This window comes from Adiantum capillus-veneris, chromosome 15 (genome assembly GCF_014529385.1).
Source record: "Adiantum capillus-veneris isolate H3 chromosome 15, ASM1452938v2, whole genome shotgun sequence".
Taxonomy (NCBI): Eukaryota; Viridiplantae; Streptophyta; class Polypodiopsida; order Polypodiales; family Pteridaceae; genus Adiantum; species Adiantum capillus-veneris.
Genome location: NC_140945.1, coordinates 26916459 through 26924962, shown reverse-complemented (window position 1 = coordinate 26924962; position 8504 = coordinate 26916459).

Genomic DNA, 8504 nt, shown 5'->3' with positions numbered 1-8504 from the left:
GAATCCTTTTGAAGACCTTGCTAGAGTCCAACATTCCCACTCTCTCTGACTCTATAACCCATGTAGCTTGTGAATGTTTCAAAGTCCTTATGATAATTGTGGCTCTGGCATTGCCATTTCTATTGCTTCCATGACCCGCTTCAAGCTATCAATATTCTCTCTCTAGACTACATGAGAGAGCATTACTCGTCAAGTCTTTTGACTTGTATTTTACATTGAAACATGAACAAATTATCAAAGTAATAGATTTTTTCTTGACATATTAATTTTGGCTTTATCAAGAGATACAATGAGTGGGACGTGAGAAGGAGAGAGAGAGAGAGAGAGAGAGAGAGAGAGAGAGAGAGAGAGAGAGAGAGAGAGAGAGAGAGAGAGAGAGAGAGAGCAATTGGAGGTTGAGGGGTTGGAAGTTGGTGGTGCAATGTGGAAGAAGCACAAACCACTTTTAGAAGCAGCAAACCACTTTTAGCTTCAACATGCCATATCTTGCACTTCGTAGCGCTAATTGAGGAGCCGTTTAGACCAGCTTGGAGAAAACTTCAAAGACCACTCTAACACTTCCATTTCTACACTTTGAACCCTTTGAAAATCCACCTTTGATAGGCACCATAGGATAGTACCTTGGCCCAAGAAACCACATAGAGCATACAAATTTGTTACCGCTTGTCTGCTTTTGACCTTCATATCGATCTTACCACTTTAGTATGTACCTGTAAGCACCCATAGCCTTGCCTTGCACTCCTCATATCATCGACCAAACTTTAGCTATACTAATGTTTTGCTCTTTAAAGATTTGTTGGTTAGCATTATAATAACGTTGGAAGGCTTATTCAAAAGTGGGGAGAAGGAGGTTAGAGATGTAATAGGTGCAAAGGGGAGGAGGGGGGTGAAGAGAAGAGAGAGCACAACCGTATCCAAAATTGTAGAGAGTCACTACACAAGGTAAGTCATAAACCTGAAGTTTTTTTTTACACTAAAATCATGAGGAGCCAACTAATATACAACAAATAGAGGGCCAAAAAAAAGGTTTGCATTGTACGCAAGGAGGGGTGGCTGACCCAAAAAGGTTAAGCAACCAAAGGTAGTGACGGGAGCAAAGCGAGACTGACCCCGACGGCCTCTAAAACGTTGGGAGTCGATGCACGTCGCAAGCCGGTCACGATAAAGCGAACAGGGGGCACCACCTAGCTTTGAGCGCATAGGACGCAGACAACAGTGATTTGAAATATCACGAATTCTAGAGAGAGAGAGAGAGGGAGAGAGAGAGAGAATAAACAGGTGATGAAAATCCTCGGGGGTGTGAGGGATAATTATTCTCTTGCCATATTTACAGCAACCTTAATTCCAACGAGGGTTGACATGAAAACTTGCTAATATGAGTGTGTGTGCATCGACAGTTGGAGTCGAGATGTGGACATAGCTTCCTTTACATCATATAATTCCCAAAGCAAACCACTATGCTAAGTCCCCTCTCTTGTGATGCAAATGTTGCCAATCCTCTCACCAAAATACTACCAAGTGCTGACCTCTCATGAACTTGCCGCCCCCCCGATACTGACCTCTCAGTGCCTTTTTATAGGTGTTGGCTGCTTTAGATTAGGATAATCTTGTGTGATTAGGGTAATCTAATCAGGGGAGACAAAGCAAGGAGGTGGGCCCTGGGTGGTTGACCCTTGCTTTGTCTTGGGAGTTATTAAAATGAAAACCTCTAGGTGGGCCTTTGTGACCATCACCTAGAGAGATGAGAATTTACAAGTTGGGATCTTTTTACAAGGCTTGGGTGAAAACTGAAAAAATGATGATAATAACCTACGATTTTACTGAAGAGGGCGTTGTGGACGCGATGCCGGTGAATGGCAACCTGACTGGTGCGTTGGTGTAGCGCGTTCGTCTCTTCGGGGTCGGCCGGGGCATGCCTTTGGCGCCTTTGCTCTTTTTAGTGTCGGTGTCGCGTAATTTGGGTCATCCTCCTTCTTGTCAATGTCGTCGTTACCGGTGAATCCTCTGTTTTTTATTTACCATTGGTGTGTGCGTTTATGTGTGAGTGTGTGTATGTGTGGGTGCGTGTGTGTGTGAGTATGTGTATATATATGTGTGTGTGCGCGAGCGTACGTGGGAACGGGGGGGGGGTATATTATGTAAATAAATAAATAAATATAAATAAATATAAATATATATATAAAGTTTTTTTGGTGAATTACTGTTGGCGACGCAGAGGTAGGGAGAGATGGAGTGAGAGAGAGAGAGTGTGTGCGAGCGTGTGTGTGTGTGTACGTGCGTGTGTGTGTGTGTGTGTGTGTGTGTGTGTGTGTGTGTGTGTGTGTGTGAGTGTGAGGTGATTCGGGTGCGGCGCCTGTACAGGCTGCGAGAAAGAGAGAGAGGGAGAGCGTGGGGAGCGGCCGCCTGCGGGTGTGTGGGTGTGTGCGCACAGCGTGAGTGAGAGAGAGGGTGGGTGAGGTGGTGAGGAGGGGATGGGAGGATAGGGTGTGTGTGTGGTGTTGCTTCAAGGGCACCCGCATGGGCTGGGTCCGGGAGCGAGGGAGAGCGTGGGCGCAGGCGGGTTCGACAGCAGGCGCAAACGGGGGGGGTGTATATTAGAGAGAGAGAGAGAGAGAGAGAGAGAGAGAGAGAGAGAGAGAGAGAGAGAGAGAGAGAGAGAGAGAGAGAGAGAGAGAGAGAGAGAGAGAGAGAGAGAGAGAGAGAGAGAGAGAGAGAGAGAGAGAGGGAGGTGAAGATGGGGGGGGGGGGGGTGTTTTAGGCTGGTGGTCCACCAGGGTTGGGGAAGAAAACAGGGGGGGGTATAAAGCCGAAGGGGGTGTGGACGAGAGGGGGAGATGGCTATAATATGGCGGCCCGCTAGGGCTGGGATGTGGACAAGCAAAGAGAGAGTGAGAGAGAGAGAATATTTGAAAGAGAGAGAGAGGGAATATACAATATCTGTAGCAGCCCGCCGGAGGGTGGACAGAGGTATCTCGTCTTATGCGTTCACTGGGCCAGGTGATGCAGCGGCAAGGTAAGTGAGTGAGAGAGAATTGGCGGAGCCGAGCAGTAGGAGAGAAAGAGTCCTTCTTCTGGCGATGATGGAGAAGTGTGGCCAAATTGGTGGCGCCCCGCTAGTGGTTAAACCTAGAGGGGTGGTAAATGGTAAAGAACTTCCCTTTTTTGTTTTTTTTTCTTTCTTTCTTTGGTAATATGCCTCCCCTTCCTTGGGGTGTGGTTCTCGCAGTCGCGGTTTCGAAAACCGGCCGTCATTAGCCCTCCCATCTGGCTAGAGGCATTCATGCTTCTAACCCTACCTTTGAATCTTTAATTGTGGAGTTGGAGGGTTCTCCCTCTTCTGGAATATCTAACATGAACTCTGGATCAAACCTAAGCAAATACCTTTTCAGCCTCCATCCATTGACTCTAGTATTGTGAATTCTCCCATCTGCTTCCATCAGCTTATAGCTGCCGTTGTCATAGCGCCTTTTGACAATGAATGGTCCTTCCCATCGGGGTTGAAATTTCTTGTCCTTCATGGTGTCAAATCTGTTGTCGTATCTCAATAGTAGCATGCCTTTCTCCAGGCCCTTTTCCTTAAGCCCTTGATTGAAGGTGAGCCGGTGTCGCTCTGCCTGCGCTGCATAGTGATTGATTGCTTCTTCCCTATCTAGTTGGAGCCTTTCCAGATCCAGGATGTGGTTGCAGAGATTTCCAATCGGGCACAGTATTTGGCTAGCCATGACTCGTAAGCTGGCTATCTGTACCTCAATGGGCAGAATTGCCTCCTTTCCATAAACTAGATGGAAAGGGGTGAAACCTAATGATGTTCGGAACGTCATTCGGTAGGCCCATAGAGCGGCCATGAGATGTTTATCCCAGTCTCCTGTGTGATTGTTCACCTGCTTTGTGATGATTTTGCAGATCATTCCGTTTACCTTTTCTACTAGGCCATTACACTGTGGATAGTATGGTGTGGAATGTCGGCTTGTGATGCCTAACTTTTTCATCAGTTCTCCCACGAGATCGCCTCTAAAACCTGGTCCCCTATCTGATATTATCTCAAGAGGAGTGCCAAAACGGCAACAAATGTGCTCAAATATGAACTTTGCTACCTCTTGGGCTGTAATGCGGGTGGTGGTTGTTGCTTCTGCACATCGGGTCATGTAATCTATGCCCACTATAATGTACAGTTTACCTGATTGGGCCCTTGGTAGAGGACCGATTGCATCTATTCCCCACTTCTCAAACGGACCATATGAGATGATAGGAGTTTGTGGCTCATAGGTTAGTGTGCGATCACTGGCCACTTGACAGGCCTTGCATGTTTTACACCAATGATGTACATCCATGTTTAGACTAGGCCAAGAGTATCCTGCCTGTAGAATCTTCCTACTGGTGATATCTAAAGCAAAATGACCACCGCAGACGCCATCATGGCAACTTGAAATTACCTCTGTGATCTACTGGAGGTTGGCACTCGCCTGAGAATCTGATCCTTGCCCTTACAATACAAGTGGTCGTTTACAAGGCGGTATCTGGTAGCCTTCCTTACCAGCCACTGTTTCTGGCCTTTAGTGTACCCTTCCGGACATTCTCCTGTATCTAGAAAGCTAATGATATCTGGCATAGCATCACTTCCTTGAAAGAGGGGTAGTTTCCATTTGATTGCTCCTACGGGAACGTCTTGTATTCTTTCCTTGGCTAGAGCATCTGCCTCCTGATTTTCTGTCCTGGGAACATGAAATAATTGCATTGCCTCAAACTTCCTTAAAAGATCCTTAACTTGGCATAGTTGACCGAGTAAAACCTCATTTTTACAAACCCAAGTGCCGTTTTTCTGCTTTATCAAAAGCAAAGCATCGCCAAACACATTTAGGCGCTGAATTCCTTGTGAAATACATTGTTCTAACCCAAGAATTAAAGCTGCATACTCTGCTTCGTTGTCGGAGTGGGAGTGTAATAGCTACCCGATGGAGAATACCCTTTCTTGTTGCTCATTGAAAATGACTATGCCAGCTGTGCAGACTGGTCCACTGTTCTTTTGTATGCTCCGTCAAAGAAAAGAGAGTGAGCTCTTTCTAGCCTAGGACTTTCTACCATTGGTGTTTCTTATTTTGCTTCCGTGTTGACCTTCAGGTTCTTCTCATAGTGGCGATGGGTAAGTATTCCCGCTAAACTAGCCCTGGTGGAGTTTTCCACTTGCATGGTGTAGTCAAACTCTTGTAATCTAACCAGCCATTTAGAGATCCTAGATGAGACATCCATGTGTCACATTACATACGAAAAGACCTCCTCCATTGTTAGAATTACAAAGGGTCTAGGAAGAAGATAGGAGCGGAACTTTGTGGTAGCAAACATTAGTGCAAGAACCATGTGTTCTACTGCGGTGAATCCCTTTTCTGATGGGGTCATGACACAACTAGAGAAGTAAATAGGACGCATGAAAGAAGTTTGGGGGTCCTTTTGCATTAATACCGCTCCAAGTGTGTCACTTCCTACTAGGGTTCACATAAAATGGCTCGTCCCACTTGGGGGGTGAAATGGTGGGAAGCGTGGCTAGGATTTGCTTCACCTTAGTAAATTGCTGCTCATTTTCTTCACTCCATGAGAAGACATCCCTCTGGGTGACTTGTTGTAGAGGGAGAACCACTTGAGATAGCAAGTGAATGAACCTGCTTAAGTATCTTACTGAAACCAACTGCTAGCTGTGGTGGGTGATGACAAAGATACCAAAGCTTGGATCTTGCTAGGGTCAACCTCAATCCCTTTTGCTGAAATTACATGGCCAAGGAGAGTGACTTTGCTTTCACCAATGTGGCACTTATCCACGTTGAGCTGGCCACCCAAGTTTTGCAGCCTGGTCAGGCCATCATAGACTTTGCTTAAATGGAGGGAGCATGAACTATAGATGCAAAAATCATCTATGAAAACCTGTATTGACGTTCCAAAGTAGGGTTGGAAGACAAAAGTCACATAGCGTTGAAATGTGGCCGGAGCGTTGGTGAGGCCAAAAGGCATCACTAAGGCATGATGAAGGTTGTCTTTTTCTTGTCTTCTTCCGCAATGCTAATGTGAAAGTATCATGAGTAGACATCACATACTGTGTAGCGCTCATGACTTGCCACTTCATTGAGAATTTCATCCTAGAATGGGAGGGGAAAGTGATCCCTCTGTGTGGCTGCATTGAGAGGTTTATAGTCCACACAGACTCTCCACTTACCATTCTTCTTTGGTGTGACTACTATTGGGGAGACCCATTCTGAATCTTCGACGGGGTAGATGAAACCTACCTGTAGCAAATTCCTCACTTCTTTAAGTAGTGCCTCTTGTTGGATTACCCCAAGTCTTCTGAGCTTTTTCACTACGGGTTTACTTCCTTCCTTGAGTTTTATGTGGTGTTGTACTATTGTGATTCTTGTGATCCTATCATAGCCATCAATGAACAATGTACTGAAGCTACCTAGCATGGAGACATATTCCTTCCTTTCTTCATCGATTAACTCATTTGAGAGCATCCGATGTAACTTACTTGCATCCCCTAAGGCTTGCGTACCTGATGGTTCCTCTCGGTTTGTCGGGGGTGCTTCAGATTGTGTCAATATTTTTGGGTCTTTAAGGATGACCCCCATCACTTCGATGCTATTGTCACTCTCATCGGTTGTTTTTGTCTCTTCTCCTGAGGTAGACGAATAGTCGCTGGTGGATTCATCTTTTGAAGCCTCCAAGATCATGTTGCGGTGCTTACCAATCCTCATGTCGTAGAATATGGACTTCCCTGTAGCGTCCTTCATCTGAATCATTCCAGTACTCCTGTCTTGCTTAGCTTCCATAGCCATGAGCCAGGGTCTCCCAAGAATGATAGGGTAGCCCTCCCCTTTGTGTGGCATGACAAAGATGTCTACCTCCACTTCTGTATTGAATGCTTTTACTTTGACCGCATTCACAATGCCTACGCATTTCATTCTTACGTTATTTGCCATTTTGGCTCGGCAGGGTGCCGGCCTACTCACCTCTAGACCTAGATGGTGCATCATTTTTTCACTCATGACGCATATTTGCGCGCCACCATCTATGTAGACGTTTGAGATTCGTTCCCTCTTGATGTGGGCATCCATAGTTGGTAGGATGTCGTCGAGATCCCTCCTAGAGATAGCCCCAGCTATCCTTGGTCTTGATTTCCTAGTACTCACCATCTTTGTCCATTGCCTCCTCATCCTTGGTGCAAGGTGGAGTAATTGGGGCCAAGTTATCTTCGGGCCCTGCATCAATACATCCTGAACTAAGTCATAGGGTTTAGCATACTCACCTAGTGAGAAATCCATGATGTCTATCTTCCGTCGCGGTTTACCTGCTTGTTTGCTAGACTCGGCTTTCCTTTTCATTTTCTCTTCTCTCTTCGTGCTTGGTACGCTTCACTCCCATAGCATCCACTTCTTCTACTTTTGCTTTCCCTTTGTGCTTCTCTCGAACTAGTTCTTCTACCTTTGCCTTCCCTTTAGCTTCCAAGCTAATAACACTCACCGCTTGGTTTACAGCAGGTGGTGGCAGTAGTGGTGGAATAAGAGGTTGCAATGGTGGTGGTTGTTGTACAGGTGGTCGAAGGATTTGGAATGGTGGAATCGGTTCTGGTTGCTTGGGTGGTGGTGGTCTTGCCCTTGGCGGAGAGATCTGATTCTGTCTCCCTCCTCTATTGAAATTCTGCCTCCTTGGATGTGGGCAGTAGTACATACCATGGCCGTCTTCCCCACAATTATAGCAGTGGTACTCTTGGTTTTGCCTTCGTTGTCCTCTTCCTTGTTTTGGATTTCTGACAGATGCATGCCCTTGCTGCACCAGATGCACGGATAAACTCTCGAGTTGGGTAGTGATGCGACTCAGCAGGTCTTGCTGCTCTTCTGATGCCTCGTGGTTGGGCTCTATGAATGGTTGTTTTGCAGTCACTGGGGTTAGTCGGACTGAGCTTGATTCCTTTGACTCGTTGACTCTTGCTTGCATGCGCAGCTTCTTGTCTTTAAGGCGGGCTGCTTCTACTGCCAACTCATATGTTGCAGGAAACCTTCCCTTCACCTTCCCTCTAAGCGGCGACCACAGGCCAGCAATGAAACGGTCCTTCTTCAAGAAATTAGGCGCTCCTTCACCTTCCTCCAGTGAGGCAACCCATCTCTCCCACAAATCCACAAACTTGGACTCGTAGGTGGCATACTCTAGCAGACCTCCCTGCTTCAATTCCGTCAGTAGCTGCCATAGCTTCTCCGAGGTTGTGCCTCCACCAAACCTCTTCACAAAGACAACATGTAACACATCCCCATGCATTTTTGGTAGCCTGGGGCAAAGCATTGTACTAGGACTTGGCATCTACTTTCATCAGTAGAGGAAAAATTTGAAGTCGTGAGGCGTCATCATCCTTGTTGGAAACCACACAAGCGATGTCGAAATCATCCAGAAAGTCGATGGTGAGATCTTCTCCCTTCTTTCCATTGAACGTGGGGAAAGAAACACTTGCCATGGTAGTGACTCAGGAA